Here is a 27,950-nt window from a genome sequence, read left to right as displayed (position 1 = left end):
GTTGGTGTCCATCTAGATTAGTTTCCTCTTCTTATCAGACAGAGACTTCTGCATCACAAATAAATATCCATACAGAAATTTTAAACATAGAGCTGAATCTTGTAAGATGCTAAACATTTTTGTACCGTCTGAGAAAAACATTTTGTAACACACATACTTAGCTTCAGCGCTATGAAGATCAGGACCACAAGTCAGCACCATGCAGGATCAGTCCTTGTGTTTGCATAGAGCATTCCTGAGCAATTCAAACAACTAAAACATTGATGACAGCCTGCAGAAAGCCTGTTAGAAATACCCCCAAAGCCAATAACCGGCCACATCTGTTCATGTATCCTATCTTCTAAGGGTTCCTGGTACCATTAATGAAAAAGTGATTAGGACAAAAACATGAGCCCCATGTTCAAATGTATGCTGCACCCTTGGTGTGCTGCAGATTTTTAATGCTGCAGGTCTGAATTACTGTGGGAAAACCGCTTTCAAAAAGACAGCTAGGTACTTGCAGTCTTTTAAGTTTCCAGACCCTCAAGCCTCTTCCCCTCTGTGAAAGTAATTCCTTAGAAAATGACAACCAGAAAGGGTTCTGAAATGCTCAGGAACAACTGTAGTAAGGATTATCTCAGTCCACTCTGATATGTTTCAAAACAAAACCGTATGTAATATGGGAATAATTTAGATACACACCAAAAAGTTTCATCTTAATGCAATGCGTACTGAAGTGTCTGTGCCTGTGAATTCAGTTTTGCCTGACTGAAAACTGCTGGCTGCTCTGAAGTCTTCTCTAGTAATTTGTGTTTTATTTACTTAGAGGCTCAGAAGATTTTTCCATCCTCTGGACACTGAGGGCTTCAGAGCAAAATTTACTTTTCAAAATATGGTTATGAGGAAGATGTGGTTGAAAATAATGAGAAATTAATTAAATGGGAAGCTCATTTTAAAGATAAGAGAATGTGTACCTGACTAAATATGTACTGTAAATAATTAATCCTATATCTATTGCATAAATAATAATGTATATCCGTCTCAGCTAGCCTGAGGGTTCTGTAAGTGTTATGCTGTGTGTGTATCCCATAGCGGCAGGAGAAATCAGCAAAGGTTTCGCATTTCATTAAACCTTGAGACAATTTAGTAGATTTCAGGCCTGCTGGGATTAGAGGTTGGCCTTACATGACTTTCTCAGATGAGATGTAGTGTAAACACTTTTCTTTGGCTGCAGTTTTCAAAATGTTTTACATGATACCAAATATTCATGTTTGGATGAGCAGGCGGCTGGCAACTCATGTATGCTTTGAGCAAATGAACTACAAGGCATCATCAACCCTGCTGTATACTGATAGAGGCCAAATGTAATAATGGTAATATTCTGAGGAAAGTAAAAACGTTTTTGTTTTGTTTGCTTCTGTCCATCCAAGATGCTGTAGATAGTGTGTCCTGCATTTAGGCAGTTGATGAAATAATTCATGTAATAGATGTGCTGCAAATCTCTCAAGCACTGTAAGATCTAGAATATAGTGTCCTCATTTCACTCTCTTTTACTTACTTGTACATGTAATCAGTAGAACTTTATACATTTTTTATTATCCTGTATTAGGAGGATCTGCCATGTGACGAACAGCTGAACAAGATCAGTAACTCAGGATTAGTGTGGGTATTTTCTTTGATTATTTAATAAAGAAGGTAATAATCAAAGATATCTTTTTTCCCAGAAGCAATAAAAATACAGTAGCAACTCATACAACATTCTATTTTTATAGCAGACAAATGTAGAGGCAACTTTACTACAGCTTCTGAATACGCTTGAACTAAAATCTTTAGTTACCTATTTTCTTCAGTTTCTCACTCACTCAAAGCCATAGCTTTGAGTTTCCATGTCTGGGGATGTCCACAGCGCTAATGGTATTCAGCACTGAATAAAGCTAAGATCCTCTTGATGTCTGTCTTGTACGTGGTTGTAACTGTTTTGTTCATTCTAAATAAATGGTTCTGTAACTAAGAAATAAATTTTAAATTCTGCTGGTACACTTTCTTTGGGTCCCTATTCTTCAAAATTATGGAATTGTTCAATAGTATTTTGTTTAATAGTGTTTTTAAATGATTATAAGTATCTCCCTCTGTGTTTTAAAAGAAACACTAATAGAGGAATAATTGAAAATATATGTATGATGCTAAATATATATATGTAACCCTATATATAGATGCTTATATATATGTAACCCTATATTAGATGCTACAATAGTCCTTTAAAATTCCTATCAGTGACGTACACGTTGCTTTATTGCTCTGCTCCTTCATGTATCATTTCCCTAAGCTTTCAAGATTCAGAGGGTAGAATTATGCACTAACGGTGCTCAAGGGGCCCTTGCTAGTCTTTGATTATGATCTTTTCTGGGTCAGATTAATAATTCATACAATATTTCTCTGTGAAAAGAGATATGTTGCTTGTCATCTCCTGTCATCTTTTTAAGGTTTCTTTCAGCTCTCTAACGGGACTAAGGCCAGATAAGTTCATTTGAGGATTAAACTTCAGAAAAAGGATAATTACTAGGTTATATGAACATGCACCAAGTAAAGAGCAATCTTAACTTGGATGTGTTTTCTGGACCTCCAACTATTAGACTGTGGAGCAGCTTCTCATGGAAAATGATGGAACATCCATTACATGAGGCACTTAACATGTAATTGATAACTCCTGGTGGGGAAAAAAAAATCACTGTGGAGAATAATTTTGCTCTGTGCATGAGTTGTAGATACAAATAAATTTTGCAACATTTTTGAGGGAAGTGATACATTTCTCATGCATCTTTGGCTGGTTTCTTTAGGCCATTTCATGACTCTTAAGATCTTGTTCATGTTCTTTGGTATACCAAAAGGTTTTTGATTAAGATGTTATATATTTTAGATTTAAAAAAAACATCTTTGATTCAAGAAAAAATGGATCACTTTACCTCAATTTTTTCCTGAGTGAGGAAATCCATTTTCAGGAGAGAGACTTAGGTATTTCATAACCATGGGTTTGATCTGAACAATTCAGAACAGAATATAATACCCAGGGATTTTGATTAGCTTTAAATTATCTCAGGGTTTGGGTTTTTTTTTGGTTTTTTTTGGGGGGGGGTTTGGGAGTTGTCTTTTTTTCAGTTACACTCAGTTTACCTGTGGTACTTGGGACACCGATAGTGTTGTTTGCTAGCCCTTTGCCTGTTGCCTAACTTAAAGAGAAGAAGAGGCAAAGCACAGCTTGACAGTCTCATTAGACTCATTATTTGAAATCAGGTTGAAGGAGAGCTCTGGAAAGCGATGAGGAGAACCTCCCTGTGTAGACGTCTACGGCTTGAGTATTCCTTCCTACAGAGAGCTAGGGAACAGATGAAGAGAAAGGGTTGTCCAGCCCAAGATATGGCAATGCTGATTGAAATCCTCGTCATATAATAGACTATCTGTAAGACTGTGGGAAAGTTGTGTGGCTTCCCTGCCCACTCATAAAATGGCCTAATGTGAGGAGAAATCTGTTAATCTAACACACTCCGTACTAGAAAAATTGGTCTTTATATTTTCTTGTTCCCCTAGAACCATGCTGTAAGATGACCCTGGTGAGGAAGAAGCAGCCTTCTGCTTAAAAAAGCAGTCATGATTAATTCTTTTACTAAAGAATATGGTAAATGTTAAATCTCAGTGTCCAACTCTAAAATGATCTGGAACACTTTACATTAAATCGAATCAAATAGCTAAAGTATGATTAATATTGCAGTTCCAAGATAAGGTCTTGATGATCTCTTGTTTGAAAGATAAATGAATGTATAGAAGAGTAATAAAGTTACTATTTTCTGCACAGATAATTGATGATAACAGTGTTAACTGTTTCTTTCACATTCCATCAGCCTTGGAAAGATTAATTCATAAAGTATCAGCAGGGATTACAGCACAAAATAGTCTGGTATAGGAGAAGCTTAGTATTCCTGACTTTTTAAATGGTATGGATATGATTAAATTGCAGGTTAGAGACTAAACCATTTTATTATAGTAGAGTAAAATGTTGGTGGGGCTAAATTACTCTTTGAGGTATGCATTTCAAGAATGTTGCACAATCACACTGAGAGAATGGCAATGTAACTTGCAAGGAGTGTATTAAGGACTAAGAAATTTGTGCAGAGATTTGAAGGTCTAATCATGTATATAAGTACTTAATCTGTGGCAAAGCTTGAGACGGCTTAAATTGCATCTGGAAGAAAAGGAAGTAGGCTTTGAGATTATCTGTGTTGCGGTTTCTAAGTAGAGCCCTAGACTTTTTTTGAACAGTACAACTATCTTGTCTTTACCAGCAGCACCTGGTTCACATGAGCTGTAATTAAAGGTATCCTTTACCACAATTTCCAAAGTATTGGCTTAGGGAGAACTGTCAGTGTTTGCTGTGTTCCCCACTCCAAGTACTTTATCCTGCTCTTAAATTATTACTGTCCTAGAAGGACAAGAAATGACTGTCATGAAATTTGCCCTGCCAGTTTTGCCTCTGCTGAGGATTTCTTTAGGCTGAGAGAATCCCATTGTTCTCAGACAGGTTTGAAAGCTTTATGGAGACACGTTTGCCTAGCGCAGCAAAACTTGTGATGTACTGTGGTTGCTTGCTGTCTGTCTGAACTAGCTACAAAAGGAAGGTTCATGTTTGTAACAGTAAAGGAGGCTGTAGATCAAATCCCTAATGATTCATCAGAATGCGGATTTCTATCTGTCTGTAGACTGGAAAAACTATAGGTTTATGGCTACAACCAACTGTGTCTTTGTTATTTCCTCTAATACTTGTATATGCTTCAGGGAAGGGAGGTTTAGATTGGATGTCAGGAAAAATTTCTTCACTGAAAGGGTTCTCAAACATTGGAACGGGCTGCCCGGGGAAGTGGTGGAATCGCCATCTCTAGAGGTATTTAAAAGATGGGCAGCCGTGGTGCTTAGAAACATGGTTTAGTGGTGGTTTTGGCAGTGTTAGGTTGATGGTTGGACTTGATGATTTTAAAGGTCCCTTCCAACCTAGATGATTCTATGAATCTATAACTACAATTACTATCAGTGTAAAGTCAACATACACACTGGAAAAGCACAAAGCCCTCTCTCCACTGTTCTTGGTCCTCTCTGGTACAAATATTTTTACAGAATTTTGTGTTTTATACCATATGTTATAATATTGTTTAGAATATAGCAAAGTAATTAGTATAGTTTTATTAGAGTCACTAGAGCTTCTGAATAGATTATTATAATATTTTATATAAAAATGCAAACAGGAATGAAATGAAGTCAAGCCTTTTTGGTTTATCAGAGGAAAGTCCCAGTATATTATTGAAATAAAATACCTTGACATCACATAAAAGAAATGAGGTAGCTTAGACTGCAACTTTCTCCAGTACGCTTTGTTCAAAGGAGAATATTTCAATAAAATATATAAAAATGTGTACTAGAACTGTAATTCTTGTATTGTCAAAAAGATCTGAGCTAACTAGTCAATCTTAGGTGTAATGTCCAAGATGACTCTATTCTCTTTTTTAGAATATTGGATCCACTTTCAGAAAAATACCATTACACATTTCAGAAAAAAACCCAACAAAGAACAACACAGGATTTCTATCCTGTTGTGAATTCTTTTGACTTTTCACTTAGTCATTTGGTATGCCTCAAGAGGATTTTACCACGTGGCTACTAATATAATTTCTGAGTTTCAGAGTCAAATCCATGAGGTTCAAACAGTAAATTCACCCCTTGTGTTATTGTAATGTAGTTTCCCAGGAAGAAGCTGTCCTGCTGTCATATTTAACAAAATCCCAAACAAACAAACAAACAAACAAATGAGCTGGGGGAAAAAAAAACAGCTCTTTAGTTTTCACAGAAGTAAATCATATGTGCATGGCAAAGCACTAGAGTCTCTGACAAACACTAAATGGTTCTTTTGAAGGTAGCTAGCTGTGTGATGGTGTATGTTTTCTCCAGAAAATATCCTGGGGTGGAGTTGGAACCTGGGGTCAGCTAAATCTGTTACAAATACATTGTTACATGAAGCGGCAATAAGTATGTGAAGAAGCATACAAGAAGAGGGATATGCAAGCCCTTCTCAGCTGGCAGTGTGTTATGACAAACCTAAAGAAAAGAAGTGTGAATACCAGTAAGCTATTTTCCAGATGATAGCTTATAAGTATGACTGTCATTCAAGGAGAAAGATTAAAGCTTTCAGAATAGGATTTTCTCACTGGTGTGATAAGTTCCCACAGAGCATGCAAATTCCCATGTTTCTTCCAGAGAGCGTTGTCAGTGCATCATCAGGAAACTTGACTTCAGCAGAAATACGGTGGAATAATTTTTTGAGGAGGCTACTGATGAAGAATTAATTTACAGAGCTCCCTATCTACGTGTTATGGAGCAATTTATTGAGCAAGCCTCTTATCTTTTAGATTAACTGCCACCACATCTAGGAATGAGCTTTGCATGATTTAAGATCAGGCCTGTTGGTAAGTGAGCAGGCTATATAATAATTTTATATGTTTTTAGCTATTACTTACATTGTCATCTAATTAATAATCTTATTTTAAAGATTCGGTTAGGTGCATTTTTTTTGTACTTATTTGATGGCCATCGATAGCCAAACTAGGATAGTGGCATAGCTGGTGCCCTAGTTCAGGAGGTTGCTCTGTTTTTAAACTTTTGTTGGTGGCAATTGAACAACTGGTATCCTTTGTGAGAGAACACAATTTTAATTCTAATTTGGAAGACTGTCACTTAAAACCATGGCTTGTTGTGTTTTAAAATCTTTTCTCAGGTTTCACTTGGAAAATGTAAATGTAAAAATGAATGAAACTCAAGAAATGTTAGTACATATCCATTATTTGTGCTTTCATGTGCCATTTTCGGTTTTCTGATAAGCAGATGCACAACCTGGTGAATATGGAAGAGCTGGAGATACCATCGGACTCTCTGATTCACAATGATTCTTTTTATGTGCTCGTTTCAATAACTGGACCAGTTTTTGTTTCTCACCTGTGTTATTTTTCTGTCACATTTTTACTTGCAATTTTTTGTAGCTCATATATAGACAATTTCTTGGGTTTAAGTGTATTTTGAAGCTTCAACTTTTAATTGTTCGATTAGTATTTCCAGCTAATAGAACAGAATTTTTGAAAGAATATTGAATCACAACTTCCAAAAGAAACCGAAGCTGATGACAGTGGTGCCAGAAGACAGATACTTATGGTAGTGTATGCTGCCAGCTTGGTCCTGTCCAAGTAGTCCTGGCATGTTAAAATCATAGCAGACCTGCTTTGTCATGATCAGGGCAATCATATGATAAGATAATATCCTATAGATCTTTCTGTGCAAAAGAAGCCCTTTGCACAGATGTTGCAGTTAGATAGAGACGGCATTTACGTAATTCACTTTTTGTCCATGCTTAGCTGTTACCCACTAGACATATTGTGGTGGAAGTCGCACAGTGTTGCAGGACCCTCATTCATCTCAGCACATTTTTAATGATCTCCATAATATGTGATCGGAACTTCTAGTTCTGTTTCAGAATTAAGGTAAGGCAATTACATCTGGTAGTTCCTAAGCAGTCACCTTAGAGGAAACTCCTGGTAGTTTTTTTACACTGTAGTTTTCTTCAGTAAAGATTACTGAACTGAATAGGAAACATCTATCATTCTTTTTGTTTTTATAGACTCATGAAAGTCCTCCTGCATTTTTTTGCGTTTTGTTCATACCATTATTAATGCTTATATTTTAGGCTGAGATTCTGCAATGAAATGTTGCAGTAAAGGAATACACTGTGCATCTGTAGTATTACAGAATAGAGAGAGGCCTGATGGGTGGCAATATTAGTTACATTTGGACCTTCTGTGCTGTATGATGTCCTGCTCAGTAAAGAAGTGTTGCTCAAGATTAGTAGTTGTTAACCAGTCTGTAGAAGAGGAAAAACCTGAATTCCTGCCTCCCAACTGTCTATTCTTTCATAAAAGTATTAGTTGCACATATGTACACTTATACATAAAGCAAATTTTCCTACATCCCATGATTTAACATTATCCTTGAAATTTAGGTTCTGTTTACAAATGTTATGATTCTACCGAAAGAGTAGGTTAAGGGGTACTGTGTAACATCACAAGGAATAATTTGGTAGGTAATACACAATCAGATGAAAAAAGGACTACTATGTATTTTGTAATCGCTACTGTATTGTAAGAACTGGGCTGTTCTCAAAATTTAATTGCTGCTAGAATTTACAACGTTTGTTCTTCATTAATTAGAATTTCATTTTGTGAAATTAATTTTATTTAATGCTTGCTTTCTTTGTTCTCTGTGCATATTATTTTCTGTTTGGACTCACAAATTGACTTTTAAAAATTTCACAGATGTAAATTTGGGATGCTTTAATAGAGAAAGACACATGAAAATAAGATGTGAATACCGTAAATGCACTTTTAAATTATCTGACACTCTTCATCACTGCTGGTGTTATTGATGACAAAGTGTAATAACTTATTAGATATGTCTTAAAAAGGATTTGAAATTACCTTTTTATTCACATCATAAGACTATCAGATACAGAATTTTCTGTTTTATGAAAAACATGTTCAAATGGTAGTAAATTGTAAATGTGGAAAAAAATTTTAATTATAATCTTTAAAAATCGCATTAACCAATAAAGTAGAATTTACGGATTGTCATATTCCAGAATTTAGTTCAAGTGTTCTGTGATTTAAGTATAGCAAATAATCTGTCTCAGAAAGAGTCACGTCATTATGCATACATGAAATTTTAGTAGAGGGTCAGAGAATCTCTCTTAAGCTGTGAAGCACACTCTGCAGAAAAATGTTGATAGGAAAGAAGAAAACCTGTTTCTTAAATCGTACAATATGACTGGATCACCCATTAAAATTACAGTTCTGACCCTGTCCAACATTAATAAAAGTTTTAGTATTTCCCAGTTCAGTTCTTCACTCTCCCCTTGTTATGCCTTTCTTGCTTGATTTTTCTGAAGACTGTAAAATAAATTAAATATAAATTTAATATAAGTTAATATGCTTTCACATGTTACAGGAGTGTGTTACATGGTTGAATGGTTGTAGGTGTAGGAGAGAAAATGATCAACATAAGAAAGACCTAATCTTTCCAGGTTCACCCTCATGAAATCTCATTATAGGACCATGGCAGTATTTTCAGGAAGTCTTTCTTTTTTTTAAAAAATGTCTACCATTGAAATTCTGTTGTAGAGAAAGAACATCTCATGAGTTTGATAGAATAAGGAGGAAGACACCTATCCTGGCCAACTGCTTAGTGATGAAAAAGTGTATTTTAAAATCTTCAGTGTAATTTATCTTGGAACATATGTCAATTTAGAAAAGAAGATGCTTCCGTTAAAAAGGGTATCCAAATTGCTGTTCACAGTATTAACTTCACAGTTCTTTTCTAGCATATCCATTTAATATGTTTTGCGATTATATTTCAGGAAATATTTTTCCCTTATTGGTGTCGGATGTAGTTTTGTAGCTTTGGTGTCTAGGTACTTGGCTTTCATTGATAAAATGTCTTTTGATCAGATCTTTCCTTTCAAAGAGTGAAATATTTGGTAGGTACTTGCTATGGATTTTACTAGAAGAAATAATTAAGGGAAGTGTGCGTAAGGCGAGCATAGCTGAGTCGGCAAACTCAGCACAAGTTCTGCAGAGGAGTCATTGCTTTGACAGGCTCAGCCCATCTTCCCTGAATGTACATTACAGCAGGGGGGGGTTCGACAGAAACAGGGCTGAAAACTCCTCTGCAGCGGCAGTGACTGTTGACTGTTAGTTACTACTGATGTTTAACTGAATACATCTCTGACATTCTGCACGTGAGCAGTATGGATAGGGAAGAAGCTAGTAGCAATCAAGGTATAAGGTGGTATATTTTTACTCTTTCCTGAATTTTTCACTAACTTCTGTCTTTCTGGATTCCTGAGCTGTTCATTCCCTATTTGCCAACTCACTGAAACTTTCTTCAGCTTCTGCTAATAAGTAGAATAATGTTTAAATTGCAGACTTGGGAGTGATTGTGATTGTCAATACTGCATGCTGCAATTCAGTGCAACTATAAGTAGCTACTTGGGGTACGAGGAATGGGTCAGTCACAGCAGCACAGAGTAAAGGCAGACTGTTTGATCCCTAAGTCACACACACTCTAACATATGTGGTTAATTGTTTGTTATTTTTCAATAATTTTTACTGATAAACAAACAATTGTGCCGTGCCATTACTAATGATTTTCTGACACTATACTTGCACTTCAAAAGTAATAGTTATAAAATTATTACTGTTCTCCTGCATAGGATCTCAAAACATTTTGTAACATGACATTATTCCAATGCACAAATGGAAAGTCTGTCTGTATTTCTCCTGATCAGAATTATTTCTGGTGACCTGCTCTTTGCATATTCAAATCAGAGCATTAGCTCCACTGTGACCTACCAGCTTGTTTTAAAGAAAAGGGAGAAAATAAGATGGAGTTGCCATTATGTTGAAAACCTACCAAGAAATATGTTTCTTTTATTTATATTAAATTATATGCGAAGATGTATTGAAGCTAATTGGTTTCCTTTGAGAAATAGGTTCAGATGATTAAAGGAAGGTGTAAATTATTAGAAATACAAAGATTTTAGGCACATCTAACAGTCAGGAATAGCTCATTTCATCTGAAGTGTTAAAAGCACATAACAGCTTTTAGCCTGAGTGATTAATCTCTTGAGGTTTCTGTTTGGAAGCATATATTCTTTCCAAAAGACTTTGCTAATAGGAATGTGTCATTAGATCTGCACCTCAACAGAGACACGTAGGTTAAAAAGTTATTAGAATTATTTCCATGCACCCCTTAATGAAGGAAAGATGCATAGATATCCTGAAGGCTACCGAATTCAGCTTTAGTCTGTATAACCATGAATAGGGAGTACTGAAAAATCAGAAACAGAGTGTTTATCTGCTGGAAATACACTCTGCTCCACAAATCCTTGATTAACTCTTTTCTAATGAGAGCTGACTTGGGATAACAGCAAAGAAAAATACTGTTTTCTTCACTGAAAGTTTAAATAAAAGCAGTAAATATCTGAATTCGAGTTCATTTATGGTGGTACTTTTTGATGCCTTACTTTTCGCTACCAAGGACATTTGTGGGAGAATGTGATCTTGCTGTGAACTCAGTGTGGGTATGAACATCTGTTATTTGATGCTAGACATTTAGCAAGTGCGAAGTTCATAGGCATCATCTGTGGAAGGCCGAAATCAGCATGCAGAGAGCCCCTGTGTGATAACAATGAAGGCAGAGATGCCATATTAAAAAATGTCATTTAAAATCATGGGAGATTCAGCTAAGATCTTAGTACTTGTTCTGCACCTGCTTGCTTTCCTATAATGGAAATGCAGAGGTAAAGAAGTCTAAGATAATTATCGTATTTAAATGAATACCATTGCTCAATCACTTGAAATGTATATTTTTCTAATGACTTTCTGTAAAAATGAGATAATCGATCCTAAAAAAGGTTATTTGTTAGGTTCTTTAAATGAACATAACGTTTAATAAAATAAAAGAGCGGAATTTTTTAGTCTATTCGTCTTTCTACACAGGAGTATTACTGCTGTTTATATTTATCTACTTGACCTTTGTTAATATATTTTATCAGTATCTTTCACTTATATTCAGTTTAGTGCTGCGTTCACAATTCCTATTAATGATTTTTCAGTTGCACATTTCTCTTTTATTTTTACAGATAGTTTCTGTAACATTTTCTCTAACATTTTTTACAGATAGCTTCATTGATCAGACTTTTAAAATTAATTGCTGATTTGGTTTGGTTTTTTTAGGTTGCCACCTAAATCAGCTAATGGTCTCCTCTGCGAAAATGGAAAATAATCCCTAACTTTCAAGGTCAGTCTGACAATGCGGCTTGTTTGTGAGTACTGGTTTAAACTTACTTTCTATTATTCACTTCCTCTTATATACACAAGTACACACGTGTGTTTGCGTACTTACTGAATTTGGGTGCAGATGGCATGGTGTCAGAAATCTGAACTAGACTATTTACATTGCACATCTTAGAATCACAGTCACTGAGGTTGCAAAGGACTTCTTGAGATCATCTAGTCCAATCTCTATTTTTAAAAAACAAAGTTACCAAGTTTTATAAATGTGAAAGTTGCAAACATTTGCAAAGAAGAAAGTCTTTATCACATAGACTTTACAGACACTTAAAGAACTCATGTTTTTCTGTTGCCCTTTGTTTCATCCTGTTGAACAAGGACTGTGATTCACAGACTGAAAAATAGCAAGCAGCAGTTTTTCAGGTAATATTTGAGTCAGTGTGGAACACTTTTTTTTTCCTAGGAGCAGTCCATGTAAGAGAAAAATTAATTTGCATGGTTGCAAAATCAGAAAGGTTTGAAGAGAAAAAAGAAGATTTCTGTGCTAACTGGTTGTATTTTTTAATCTAGTGCTAAAAAGTCAAAGCTGAAGGTTTCCCTTCAATAAATTCAATTTAAAATATCAGAATGAAAAGCTATTCCTCCATAATCATTACTTTTGAACACACGGTAATATATATTGGCTAAAAAAATACAGAGAGCATAAATAATTATTTCAGCAGATCACTGCATGGCTGAAAAGGTTCAAATTAAAGTGTTTGAAAGCCATCCTGTAGGCTAATTGTGTTTTCTCAAGCCCCAAGGCAACTCATGATGTCTCCATGGCAACTCTTCTTTACTTTTTTTTTTTATTTAGAAAACTGTTTATGCTTCATACTTCATATATTATTGGGTACAACGAAACCTAATATGGAAGAAGTTAAATAGTCAGCAACTTTTCCTTTTGCAGTATTTCCCTTAGTGCAGATACTACAGTTGTTATTTCTGATCTTAACTAGATTTTTATAATCAAGTGATCATTACATTTTCTTTTTGGACTGAAAAATACTTATTTGGTAACAAAGAAAATTATGTCATATTTTCTTACATTATTGTAATTGCATTTCAGCAAATTCTAACTGCCCCTCATTTATGTGCAATTTTCATGTTAATTTAGCAGAAGTATCACAGCTGTGATAGTGATCGACATGGATACCAAATGTGAGCATGATGAACCAGATTCTTTTTGGCTTTTTAATCCATATTGTGTGATTGGTACCTGGCTATTTCACTGACTGTAAACTTGTGCAGAATTAGGACTAATATACTGAAATTGAAAAGGGAATCCAAATTACTGAGAGTGAATAGGAACCTGCAAAAGTGCTCTCTGATGTTCAGGCTGGCATATTCAGGAGATGAACATCCAGAGTGTATTTGCCTTCCAAACGAGCTTGCTAAATGACTGCAGACAACTCATTTTACCTCTGTATCTCAGTTCCTGCATCTACAGGTGGTATTAGTGATTTATTTTTGCAAAGCACTGCAACATCTGCACTTTTGAAAAGACATGCAGTATAGCTCAAAGCTTTTCACTCTTGGTGAATACTAACCAACTTACTTTCTGGAAATATTTTGCTATTGTCAGTTCTTACCCCTTAGCGTTTAGTTATACCAACGATAACCAAGACTCTGTGGCCATTTCAGTCACCTGCCCAGCTTTTGTGCTTGCAGTCATTGTAGAGAGCTACTGAGAAATTTGAGTTCTGGCTTCCTGATTATTTTTGTCAGTGCAGTATTTTTTCTAGGGCCACCTAACTGTATTTCTTCATATTTGACAAAGACGTGGTTGGAGAGCTTTTGGCCAGCTGTTACTACCTGTACTTTTGCCTCACAGCTAAAATTTGTGCCAACATAGCTCATATCATGTGAGCTTAAAGTGACTGGGAGGGTCTGTGTGCGGTCTTTTGGAAGGGGCTGTGGTATGAACTGAAAGAAGAGGGATAACTGAGAGTGACTCCTAGTCTTGTGTTGGTTCTGAAGCTCATAGCAGGAGTCAACTGAATTCAATAATCAGTTTGGGGAAGCAGTGGTAGTGAGACTCGTGAACAGTTCTAGGCCAACATCTGCCAAGGATGTTTTAGATATGGTAGATTCTCTTGTATAAGTGAGGATGGGCAAGAGATCTCTTTGACCTGTTGGGGTTCCCTCCACACCCGTTTCTACAGTTTTATGGTACTTTTCAATAAGGTATAATTTTCTTTTCCAAATTTTTTTCTTTTTGATTTTAAAAATTCTTGTTTTAGTATTTACAGAGAGGTATTTTTTTCCTTCAGAGACTTGAGTTTAAAGTTTGTGTGAGTAAAACTCCACTTAACGACAAGCTCAAATGTAAGTACTTACTTAGATGGTTTATCGAATTGAAGTCTGTCCTCTCAGTGCCCCATTCTGCCTTCTTCACTGTCTCCCTGGGAAATATGAGACCAGCATGGTGATGACTAATCCTGCTGCTTTTGTTGTGGTAGTGTTTAGATGCATCAGTGAGAAATATTTTTAAGAACATTTCCTATTTTTTGACTTAATCTTTAATAAATCAGGGAACAGCCAAACTGCTGTGTGACCTTGACCAAAAATAACACGCTTCAGATACCTAATGTAGAGGAAGCAGTTCCCAAGCAGCTTAGAGAGTATAAATTGTTGGGCCAGAGTAATCATCCAGTAATGATCACATCTATAAACAATTTGTAATTTGTTTTTATGGAAAATATACAAACAACACCCTTCCCCCAACTGTGTAATAGCAACAATTCATTTATCAGCTATTCAGCATTTATCATTTATTCAGCAGCTTGATAATAACAAACTGCCAGTTTATATTCTTGCGTGTACTAATAAGAAATTTCAGTGCTAGTCCTAGAGAAGTATAGTGGAAAGCAGAATTAGACATGCATTGTGTATGCCTGAATGCCAGTTGATTACAATACTTCTATTAAAGCAGCTAAACAACTTGCTTGTGGTTTTTATTTGCCCATACAGCACCGTTATAAATGTGTGCATTTCCGTGAAACTGAACACAAGCTAGTTGTTAAACAGTTGGCAGGAGAGAAAAGTATTAGCTTAAAACATGTTTAGTGTAGTCTTTTTTGATGTGTTTTTCTAATACTGGTAATAAGCAAGAACATGCTATAGAGTGAATGCATACCATTCATAATGGCATTGCTTTTTCTAAAACCTACTAGCAATAACCTTGGTGGTATTTGCTTAATGTTTACATTTAATATCACCAAAGAGATGAGCTTTAATGTTCTAGAAATATTGCAAATATATAATAAACAACAGTCCTTACTTCAGACTCTCAGATGATTTACTTAATCTAATCATGATTTGTACATGTGCCTTATTTATTACAAATGACATTTCTTATACTTGATATCTCTAAAGTCTTGCTTTAGATCAGGAGCATTCAGAGCTAAGGCTTCAGCTTTCGTTTTTATCCAAAAAAATAAGTGTGATCTGCTTTAGGAGCTTTTGGGCCTCCTAAAGAAGCCCAAAGAGAACAGGGGAATTGCACACTATTTGTCAGATGGGTAACTGTAGAAATCATACTACTAATTATACACCTCCTAAAGACTCGTCTGTGCAGACAGAAAACCTGGTAGGAAAAATCTGGCTCCTTTCTGGTGCGTTCTCAGTGCTCCTATGGCACAAGATAACAATAGAGAATTTGCCTTCAGAATTAGTTGTAATATCCATTTTAGATATTTTTAGGGATCCTAATGGGTTCTACATCTGTAGAAATGCTGGGTTTTGCCCCTTACATTACACAGGATATTTCCCAAAAGAAAGAAAAAATGAAACTGTATAAAACAGAAATGAAAATGAAAAGCACTCAAGAATGCATAATCCTCTCCTAATAGCAATTTTAACTCCTTTGGCCAAAGTCCAGTCTCAGAAACACAAACGTTAACTTCAGTAAGCCTTTTGAGCATGGCTCTTACATTGTGTTGAGCCCTCTAGGCTTAATTTGAAATGAATAGAAGCTGAGTAGTCGGTGCAAATTTCTCTTTCTTAAGTAATAATTGTATCAGGTAGGATGTTCCAAATTAAGAATTTAGATACCAACTAAAACATAAATATGCAGGGCACAAGAAGCAATGATCATTGATCAATAAATATTAAATGACGGGATTTGGGTTAGAGATACTGAATAAATTAAAATGTTCCTAATTAAGAATATAACCTCCTTTTTTCCTAAGCAAAAAATTATGTGGAATAGAAACAAACAAACAGTTGATTAGCACTTGTTTGGCAATATTCGTCCTCTGGAGGTCTTTGTATAACTTGTGTACAGCCCAAGGTGCCTTTAACCATTAAAAGTCTCAAAGTAATTTAAAAAAGAAAACAAAATGCAAAAACATGGTGTCAGTAATGTCTGTCATAGGTCGGTGTTCTTTAATTTTTTTCCAGAGCTTGAATACAAGCAAAAATCATAAAGTTTTCCTTGCACAAACATTAAAATAGTAGATCTCAGATGGAGGATCTACTTCATTTTCTTGACTAATGCTATATTGACCCCATTTGTCAGTACAGCACTAAACTTTAGGGCAGTAATTTTGGGAGGGCTGTGAAAGATGGAAACAGAGGCGAATGCAGAAAACGGAGAAAAAAGGGGTACAATTTCTTTTTTTCATAATTTTATTAGTTTTCCATTCCTTTTGTTCATGTAATAAAATGGTGAGATAATTTGTATGATTGCCGTTAGTTGACTAATAACCTTAAAATAAAGAGACTTGTTAATGTTATTTATAAGAGGAAGTTTATGTCGGAAATGTAGTTGTGTGGTAACATCTGGATGTTAGCGTGGAAAAAGAACCCCTGCTGGACCTTCAGTTTTATTGCTGCTACCTCATACAATTCACTGGTGCAGAAATACCATGTAACATAGCGATTGCAACCAAATATAGGGAAGGAGGAGTAGGAATAGATTAACTCATAAGAAAAAAAAATCTAGTTCCCATAAAAAGATCTTAATTAAAAAAAAAGGGTAGGGAAGGGGGAGGAAAGGAAAGGAAAAGAACTCACAGAAACAGATTGCTTTTTATGGCTGTATTTTTAGCACTTTTCACGGGTGACAATTACTGTGGAAAAAAAGCTTCTTGAATACGTTTTTTCCCAATATTGAGTATGGAACAGTATGTGTGTGAGTACAGATACGCATAGATACAGGGCTAATATGGAAAGATTTTTAGCGTGGCTTCAGTCATTTAGTACATATATTAATTCCCATTTAAACTTTATCTGACTTTGTCTTTTAAAGCTAAATTTCTCTAGAAAGGTAATGGAAAATAACCTGTATTGTTTTTTCATTAGTTACAAGCATCATCTGCTATTTTAAATCTACCTGTGGTTGGTTATTCTTTACCATAGAGGCACATAAAAGCAGATGTGATTGTCAGAGAAATAAGCATCCTCCTCTTGGCTAAAGAAACAAGCATATTACTTTTGATGCCTGAGGATGAAATGAAGTATCAGAAGACCCAGTTGATCCCACATTGCCGCAGTGGTTCCACATCATCCTGGTTTAGGTCAGGGTTTAAGGACCACAGCAGAGTCCTCAATGCATCATTTGCACTTTTCACTTCTGAAACGTTCTTCTTTGGTATTGTGGATATATTGATTACAACTGATAATATTAAGAAAACATATTCGTCCTGCTGACCAGCATGGGAAAAAAACCACATATGCACATGCATTCACATGCATGCACATTTACTGTATGTAGTGCAGTTAAATGGAGTAATTAGTCACCTCATTTGTATCCAAGAAAGATGGAAAGCATAACAGTATTATGGTTTCTTAGCATCAGAGACCATGGAAGCTAAGAAAATTTTCCAGGAGAAACAGACTGGAAAGATGTTGATGTAGTTTCATCTTTAGAACCAATACAGGCTGCTGATGTGATAAACTACAGCAGCATTTCATAAACACCATTTTTAGTTTATTAGGTAGAGTAGTTTGATTTTGGCATCCTGAAGTAATAGATGAGATACTCCTCTCCATTTTCATTTCCGTATATATTTATATGGCTTTGCTTTTTTCTTTCATTTGTTTTGGAGCCCTTGGAGATCTTCTTTGACAAGCCATTAAAGTTGTCAGGATTTTTTCTACATCATTGCCTTTAATTCTAGTCCTGTCTCATTTTTTTCCATCATACTCTTCTCTCTGTCTCTCTTGCTGTTGTCTTTTTTTCTATCTTTTTTTCTTTCTCTTGCTGCTTTGCTTTCTGATTCATTATTTGAAGTAAAATTTTTTCTCCATATGATGAAGAGTTACAGGCATGATTTACATGATATTTGCTTTGTTCAAATACAGACATTTATTCCAAATTGTGGGCAGGAGCCTCTAAGTAACGTGGTTTAAGAGTATCTGTTGAATCCCTGGAGCTTCAGCAGAACATTGATTACTACCCTGATGATGTTGTTCAAAGTTAAAAAGACTGTCAGTAATGTAGAAAAGAAAAGATAAGCGGGCAGACCATTCTGAATTTGATGTGAGGAGAAAGCACACTGGAACAAAATAAAATCTGTAGCAAAGCCTTGTAAAAATAAACAAGGCTTAAAGCTGGGGGTGTATTTATTATGGCATGTGTTGCAGAAGCTCAACACTTTTTACTCGTGATCTCTTGAATAACTAGGAAATATATCAAATAAATACCGTTTATGTATAATATAGACAGAAAAATAGATAGACATAAAATGTCTTGAGCAACAGGAGCTGTTTTAAATCATGCCCTTGAATTTGTTGCACTTAGATGGGACATGATTTTCAGAACTGATGAGTAACCTTGAGTGTCTACTGTCTCGTGTCACAAAGGGCCTTGTGCTAAGCCCTTGCTGCAAATTATATTTATCTCTTCTCCTAAGTATATTCCCAGATAGGTACCAAAAATGCAAGCACACTGAATCAGTAAAAGCTGTTAATTTGGCTTTAAAAGGAATTCTTACAGAGAAAATTCTCAGCCTCTTCACCTGGGGGCTTCTGATGCAGAAAGGTCAAGAAGATAAGGGGTTTTATAACAAGAGAAGAAGACTAGTAAGAAGAATCATTAGCAGTATTAGTTACTGCTCCTTCAGAGGTGTCCACGGACTGGCTTGGCAGGATACGGGCAAAATGTTTTCATTTAGTATTGTTATGAATGGGATAAATGGACAAGAAGGTTCTGCAGTATAGTCTTCATATGATTGCAGTGTAACTCGTCTGAAAATGCGAGTGAGTTAATTGTAGAATGACTGCTTAATAATAACAGAGCTGTTTTCATTAGCTTGCATGGTAAGTCACATTTGCTAACTCATGAATGATAAGCCCTTGGGAAAGTTATTAATTTGTGTTGAACACTGTCATTCCAGTCTCTGATGGGCTGAGGCAACAGGATATAGATGTTGAATGGTTAGAAATGTGAGGTGGCAGGAATTGCCCGTGGTTCATGAAGGAACTGACAGAGACTATTAAAACTTTCCTTTGCAAACATCCAGTCATTCTGCTTCTATTCTGGCGCCCGTGAGTGCAACATATCCCTCCAAAAAGGATGACTTGCACACTACCAAGTTAATAATACCAAGTTAATTATACCCTTACCAAGGATTCAGTTTTTTTAATACTGAACAAAAAGAAGCACTGCACTCTTTTGTTAATGTCCTAGCTTTTTCTACCCTGTGTGTTAAGGTCCTTGTATTTTATGTATAAAAATAAATGAACAGATACACACCATCTTAAGCAACTTGTTGGCTTAGTATTTTATAAACTGAAGCATATATTAAACTAGGTATTCTTTTTCCTCACTATAGTCAATATCGATACTCCCAGTAGTATTAGTGAGTACAAGAATGGACCTCAAAGCTGTTTTTGCTTGAATTAAATAGGGGTACAATAGATTATTCTTTCAAGAAGTTGGAGCCTCTTTAAAACATTCGTGTTTTGGTTTGGGGTTTGGGTTTTTTTGTTTTTGTTTTTTATGAGAATAGCATGCAGTCATTGTTTGCATCAAAAGTGCACTAAAACTTGCCTAAAATGTTTTAATGAGTCACTGAGGGACCGTACTAATGCCTTCATCTGTTAGATTATATGCAAAACTAAGGACTGTATCATTCAAGATTAGTGTTCTGAAACAGAATGTAAATCACTAACAGGGACTATTCTCTGCGATTAGGAAGCAGCAGCAGTTATTTGAAAGACAGAGACTCCATGTTAGTCCAGACTAAAGACCTTCTAGCAAAGATAATGGAAAGCTTCCTTCAGAAACTAGATGGAGTCAATAGCACTTTGTGGTTTTTCAGTTTCTCAGCAGATGGCCGGAAGGTCTCCAAAAGCTAAGTATGAAAGAAGATATCTAATTCTGCCAGTTCGAAGGACTTGACTTGCCATTTCAAAGCTATGACTGCAACAAGGTTACAGCACAGCCTGAGACCACCACGGAATCCACTGTCAGAGCTCATACCCACTGCATACTTAAAACTATGCAAACAGAAAAGCCAAGGTTTATTAGACTGTTAAAAATTCAAAAATCATAGGTCATGTGAAGATCACATGAAAATCACTTGAAGTCTAGAAGTAACTAGTACGTATGAGTTAATTTACTCTCTGATTTCTGAACACTCAGATTTCTTTAGATACCTTCTCAGGAACTAAGTGAAAACTGAGATACTCATTCAGTGTCTTGGTTCTACCTTGGTTTTAAGGAAAAGTGCTGAACATGTAACACTGATGAAAAAACTGTGATCCGTCAGAATGGATTTAAATGCACGAAGTAGGCATTTGGATGCAATTTAGGTGCCCAAATCCAAAGCTGCAGTTTTGAATATTTTTGTTCTTTTAAGATATTTATGTGAGGTTTGCAAAAGCATTAGATCTGTGACATACCAAGATTTTAAGTGACTTGCCAAAATTATATGTGATAATCAGTGGCTGAAAAAGACCTGGCTACCCAGTCACATTTTATATGAAGAAGACAATGAACAAAACACAGAAACATGAGGCAACATTGTGTGATCACAGCCCAGAAGGCCAGCTGTGTCCTGGATGGCATCAAAAGACATATGGCCAGCAGGTTGAGGGAGGTGATTCTGCCCCTCTACTCCGCTCTGATAAGACCCCACCTGCAGTACTACATCCAGCTCTGGAACCCTCAGCACAGAAAAGACATGGACCTATTGGAGCGGGCCCAGAGAAGGGCCACAAAAATGTTCAGAGGGATGGAACACCTCTCCTATGAGCACAGGCTGAGAGAGTTGAGGTTGTTCAGCCTGGAGAAGAGAAGGCTCTGGGGACACCTTATTGTAGCCTTTCAGTACTTAAAGGGGGCTATAAGAAAGATGGGGACAAACTCTGTAATAGGGCCTGTTGCAATAGGACGGATAATGGTTTTAAACTAAAAGAGGGTAGATTTAGACTGGACATGAAGAAGAAATTTTTTACGATGAGGGTGTGAAACACTGAAATGTGTGAAACACTGGAACAGGTTGCCCAGAGAGGTGGTAGATGCCCCATCCCTGGAAACATGGTTGGATAGGGCTCTGAGCAATCTGATCTAGTTGAAGATGTCCCTGTTCATTGCAGAGGGGTTGGACTAGATGACCTTGAAAGGTCCCGTTCAACCCAAACCATTCTCTGATTCTGTGAAACAGCCTTGGACCAGCTCACGAACCAGAACATGTGTTTGACTCTTCCAGTTAACAGACAGAACCTTGACTGTGATTTCTTTTTTCTTCTTTCACTTATTCAGCCACTCCGTTTCACTCCATTTCTTCCCTACAAACTTCAGAAAAATGGATGGTATCACCACACTCTCCTCACATAACATTTTATTACCTTATAGTCTAACCTATTACCGCATTAGTTAGTGGCTTTGTATTCTTTTAGGAGGTGACATCTGATAGGTTTGAAACCCTCAGCTAACAAAGGACTTTTTACTTCTCTACTATCTACTCCAGTTATAAAAGAGTATGGCCATTGATGCAGATCAGAAGTTCACATTTCCTTCATAGCATCTGGCTATAGCTAGTTAATATCTACCATTATTACAAAATCTGCTTTATGCCTGGCTGGTCTGACTCATCTCCAATTAGCATCCCATTGTGAAGTGTGCTTCATCCTAACTCCAAAGAGGCTGTTTTCATGAAACATCAAAAGTAATCATTCATTACAACCCCCTTCATAATTGTCAAATATTGTATTTGTCATTTGATGCCAAATAACTGCATAATGCTGAAAAAAGGCAAACAGCTATGCAATGATATGTTAAAAGATCTGAAACAGAAGAAATTGTTGTTACTTCAGAAAAATTACAAGCTATGGTACCTTTTACTATTTCATTTTAGCTGTAGCTTAGCTTGAATATTTTCACATTAATTACTGAAGTCATATTTAATTGACTGTACACTGGCAGACCTTGTTCAAATCTTAAGAGCTAATTTAGGAAATAATATTAAATGACAAAAATTCTCTAATAACACATTTTTGTTTTATAAGATTACAAGTATTTTTATGATTTCTATTATTACTGTCCTTTGACATTGCCAGGAATGTGGATGATCACACTTGTAGAAAATGTTGAAGTTTATAATTTCTTAAACAATGTTTATTATATTTTGTAAATGTTCCCTTTTCAAATGTTTTTTGAAATTTAATGGTGGTTTATTTATGATTGGGAGCACATAATGGTGCGTTATTAAAAATCTATCTCCATTTACTCCGAATTAGTTTCAGGAGTAATTTAAGTTAATAAAGCAAAAATAACATTTTTTTGGTTAATTATAGAATAAACTGTCACTCAACTACTACAGCCCTTGCCATCTACACAGCTTGACATATTTCACAGTTGAAAATATTTATCCCGGATTTACAGAGAGGGAAACTGAGGCATGCGTTGATGAATTAGACTTGTGGAAACCAACGTCATGAGTGAAGGAATAAAAGCCTTCCTGTGGCACCCTGTCCACTTCATCATCCTGACAGAAGCAAAGCCATCTAATAGGATTCCAGTTGAAGTTGTGGACAGCAGCTTATACCTGTGAGGCAGCACTGGGTCTGACCTCCATGTAAATATCCAAGAACTTTTATGGATTGGCTTGGATCTGGAGCTAAACTTAGAGGCTTGCATATAACATCTAGTTTCAGTGGTAGGAAATACTAAAAACAAATTCGTAGCTGTGCCTCTTGGAAATGATCTCTCATTGATCATCATTTCCATGGTTATGTTTAAGGCTTAGAGCTTCAAACACATTCATATGAATTTGTTTGAATATTCACATTTGTATGAATGAGCCATGCAAAATTCATCCTATAAACGAGTTATTCTGGGGGACGTTTTCTGATGCACTAGGCAGGAACAAGGGTAACATTACTTCTTGCTGAGAAGATGAAGAAAAATGGTTGATCCTTTGAAATACATTTTGCTAGAGAGGACAGATTTTGAATAAATTCTACGTGTCTGTAGGAGAAGTACTCTTTTAATGGAAAATATGCATATCCAGGGAAAACCTTCTAAGTATGTACAGCCGAAGGAGTTACAGGGAGGCAGAGAAAGGAGGAAATTACTTGTAAAAAGATGAATGAAGTTAGATTATTTTGGAGATGAGAAATAGACCTACACAGTACTTTTCTTCATATTTCCCAGGATATGTCTTGTGTTTTTCATTTTATTTGCTTAAGGGAAATGAATTTAGCTTTTATTTCCAGAACAGAAATCATGGCACAGAAGAGGAATGCCCAGAGTACGTAGTGCAAAAGAAAATGTCAGGGACTGAAGACATAATACTCATATCAGATTGCATTCATTTGTCTAAAGTGATGCCGGAATTCATTCGTCCAGTTCAGCAAAACTCAAGTCTTTGTCTTTCAAAGATGTAGTACAAGGCTTTTTTCAGAGACATGGTGAATGACATGAGGATGCATGATGGAATAGGGTCACCTTCATTGGCTTGATTTTTTCAGTGTCCTCTACATGATCAGTAGTGATGTCCATCACTCGTGACACCAAGAAATTGAAAATGGATTTATGACTGATGTAATTAAAAAAGATAACATTAAAGAGAATTTGTTTATAGGATTACCTGGCAAATAAAGGTTGTGGTTAATAGTTAAAGGTAGACCAAAGGAAATATTGCAAATCCCTGAAGTCTCTGTATTGCTGGTACTTACTGGAAATGGAGCATTACTTTGTGTCCCTGCTGTTGTTGTGCCTTGTGCATTCTGCTAGAATGCTAGTCCACTTCAATGATGCCATATATATATGTGTGCGTGTGCGTGTGTGCGTGTGTGTGTGTGCGTGTATTGTGGGAACACCCAGATGCTTCAGATTTGAAAGACTGAAAGTGTTACTGCTACTATTACTTTTATCATCAATAGCCAATCCTAGAAAGATTCATCAAAATTTGGAAAAAATTGAGTGGAGAAAAAAATCTGCCAATGTTCTGAGTGCCCAGCTTTGGGCACCCCTTCTCAGTGGGTTGCTTTTCAGTGACCTTCGAGTGTACATGAAACCCTGAAGTGAACAGAACTGTAACAGACTGAAACTTTCTATTTGTAGATCTAGAGGAAAAATTAAAAAAAGAGAAAACAAAACACCTTTGCATAGTACAAACCATGGATGTACCTTTTAAAAAAAAATAAAAAAAATACCCCAACCATAAACCCAGCCACTTTATCGGCTTTTGGGTGAGTATCTCAGAGTGACTCAGATTAAAAGGACTAATCATCTCAGATCCGTGGTTCATGAGTATTAATGGCCACTGTTGGTGCAGGCCAAAAGGCACACATTCTTGTCCCCTGAAAAATCATCAGAGTTAGGTGGTTCTTGGCCATAGCATAAAAGTTAAAATTACAGTCTAAGTCCTTTCTTCATGTGTGCGTAAGTAGCCAGTGTCTGTATTTGTGTTATCCAAACCTCACTCTCTCACTCATTTTCCAGATGTTTGGTGCATTGCTTCTTCAGCTACTGCTCTGAAAAGAAGTTGGGCTTTTTTGGAATACCTAACGTGGTAAGCCTTTCAAAATTACTAGAACATAAGCATTGAATAATAATGATGATCATGTTAAGTTTGAAATAGTCCTGAAGCTTTTTGCTCTCTTACTAAACAAGGACACAGCTGTAAATGAAATTGTCGGTTCTTTTTAGCATGGGCCAGGCTATACATAGTAAATGACCATTAGTTAACTGCTGCTTTTAGAAGTAAATCTATGACAGATTTCTCTTCACATTCCTGTTGCTGAGAGGTGTGTTTTTCAAGTATCTATGCAGATTGCTGGGGAACATTTGACATAAGTAGTAAAATGGATGAGAATAACATTTCTTCAAAGATAGTTATGTAGTCCATGGTTTCTGTTGAAGTAGGTTTGTGACAATAAAGCAGTTTTGCCAGATGACAAACAACAGAAATTTAGTGATTTTGACAATGTTATCACTTATAAATATTCTTCCCCTTAGCTGTACAACGGGTTAGGTATCTGAAAACACAGACCAGCTCGCCGGCTGACTGCCCAAGCTTTCTTTTTCATGCTGTTGAGAAGTAAACAAAGCAGCTACGTTTATCTTAAGTGAATTAATAAGACATCTGCATAGTTGAAATTTTTTGGCAGGCTTCTGGCCACAATCTAATTGCAGCAAAATTGGAGTCAATAGAATGACACTAGGGGAAGTTGGATAATAGTTCCCTTTCTATATACCTTCCTTTGGCCATCAGTAAAGGGATGAGAAAAAGGATGGAGAAAAAGAAGTCTGTGCGTCAGAGATGATCTGTATTTAAGACATTGCAGCATAAGGGAAAAAAATTGGAAAAATAAAGGTCTCGGACATCTTTCCCAGCAGCTTCAAGGCACTGAGAGTGGTGTGAAGGCTTTAAAGGCCCATAAGAGAAAAATAAATGTCTCCTCCACCTACTGTAGTCTGGTAGTTCTTTCCGCAAGTTCTCCAAAAGGGAACATTGAGTTCTCCGCTAACTCCCTGCAGAGAATCCCTGGCATTGTGCTGGTTTTGAGCCATCACATTTGGCATAGAAATTGTGTCAGTAGGTGGAAGGAGATCAAGAGGAGACCAAGCATATTTTTTAGGCTTTTCTAATATATACCAGTCCTTTGTGTTTGTCTGACACACGGCCCTGGGCAGCACAAAGACGATGTGAGTTTCTGCTACCATTCCTTTGGTAAACATACCAGAATGAAGAATTGGGTTCAAAAGTTTTATGAGTGTCAGATGTGCGTGGCTAGTTGCAGGAAAAGGTTGACATTAGTGAAGGTAGAAACGGGGAAGTTTGGGCAAAAGTCTGGAGTAAAAAAGCTATGCTGCCATACTGAAGTTGTGATGGCAGATGCAGCTGGGATTTGTGTGGCGCCCTACAAAACTCAGCATTGCACAGAGGTTTGAGTTGAACTGGCCTTTATCCCACCTACTTGCAGTGGATAAAAAACACTTGATTTTACCCCTCCATTAGCAACTTGGCAACTGAATGTCCTTTCATTGAGAAAAGAGATAAAAGGCTCTGCTTGCAGCCCTGGTCTCCATAGTGGTAGTATGCTTTTCTTATGTCATTCAATAAATGTGGTAATTTTTCACTTGGAAACAAATTTTTGTAGGTTCAGGAATTTAGGAAATTCTATTTGTGAGGAGGATTAGATGGTAATGATTTAATTGATGGTTGAGCATGCAGACAAACTGTGCATGCAAGATCTTTTCAATAATTATATCTTTTCATGGAGAGACAGGTTTTTGTAATTTAGGTCTCAGACAGTAATTACAATCCAGATGCTATTTTAGGCACAGTCTGCAGCACACCCATGATACTTATTTTGAAATTCAAAACAAACACAAAACCACCGTTGGAGCACTTCAGGCAGAAAGATGAATTAAAGTCACTTAAGGTAATGTGGCATCATGCATAGATACATGAATTGCTGTAAGAGTACTATATCATTACAATAGTCTCTATGCGGGTTCACTGTCATGGAGCATGACAGTGGTTTAGGTGGAATTATTTTAAGTCTTTTGTTGAATCTTCTGTGTCAAAAATCTCAGGTTTCATTTGCAGACTGTGTTGCATAAAAATCACTGTGTGTTGGTATTCGGGGGCTTGGAAGAGTCAGGGTGAATTGTTTCCTGATAGAAATTGAGGCTTGTTAACACACTGTGAAAGCCGTTCCTGTAATAGTACGTTAGGAGAGTCCGGATAAGACACATAATGCAGTTTAGGAAGAGGGTCTACCTCTGCTTCCCGTGCTCCTGCCATATTTGAAGCAGACTGCATTCTCTGGAATAATGAGGGATGTGTGGTAATCAGTTATCTATTAGACTGCTGCCTCGTTTGTTGAGGCAGCAGGAAGGCTATGGTATATCAGGCTGGGAATTCTCCAAAGAGTAAGGAGGGTCTCCTGGGTGAAGGCACTAACTTGGGTGCTTTGTGCCTGCTTTTCCCAAAGAGTTCCTATATAAGTCATGGATGTTGCAGATTTCATGATTCACCACGCCTTGTATTGTGTGTGTGTCCAGAGTGCTTTCCTTAGAGGAAGGATACTGAACTCTTCCCACAGCATCTGGGCTTCTTAGAACTCTATTTTGAGGAAATAACCTGCTCCAAGATGCTTAGTATTGCAAACCCACACTCTTAGTTTTTGAATTGGCACCTGAATGAATATGTTAATATTATTTTCTCTGTGCTCCTGCACTCCATATATAAAATGGAGAAGACACACCAAGGTACTTTCATCCTTCTTTTACAGCAGCTCATTTTATACCTTTTACTTTGAGTACAGGACAAGTAAAGTGAGCTCTGTGTTCTGGAGAGTCTTGTAGGAGAATTCTCTGAGAATGTGCGATAGACATTTGTCATGAACATAAAAGGCAGATTGTTTCTGTGCTATTGAGATTGATCATAAAATCAGCTCATGTGGGATTGGCTTTAAATTTATTTTTTTCTGTGGCCTGCTCTACATGGGAAAGAATTGAGGGGAATTTAATCCACCATGCCAGCCACTAAGGAGATAGGAAAATTTTCTTCCACTCCTGTATCTTCCTTG

The 27,950-nt window shown here is 36.5% G+C and overlaps 1 long non-coding RNA gene across 1 annotated transcript in view; it reads left to right on the top strand.

Annotated features, from left to right (window-relative positions):
• Positions 1–27,950, top strand: part of LOC128908307 (uncharacterized) — a 139,213-nt gene that overhangs the window by 62,430 nt on the left and 48,833 nt on the right. The window contains exons 3-4 of the long non-coding RNA XR_008465900.1: positions 11,856–11,919; positions 24,853–24,922. This is a non-coding gene — a long non-coding RNA (uncharacterized LOC128908307). The remainder of the gene's footprint in view (positions 1–11,855; positions 11,920–24,852; positions 24,923–27,950) is intronic.

This window comes from Rissa tridactyla, chromosome 4, assembly GCF_028500815.1.
Source record: "Rissa tridactyla isolate bRisTri1 chromosome 4, bRisTri1.patW.cur.20221130, whole genome shotgun sequence".
NCBI classification, from domain to species: Eukaryota; Metazoa; Chordata; class Aves; order Charadriiformes; family Laridae; genus Rissa; species Rissa tridactyla.
The sequence above is the reverse complement of the archived record's forward strand: the minus strand, read 5'-3'. Positions and strand labels throughout refer to the sequence as shown.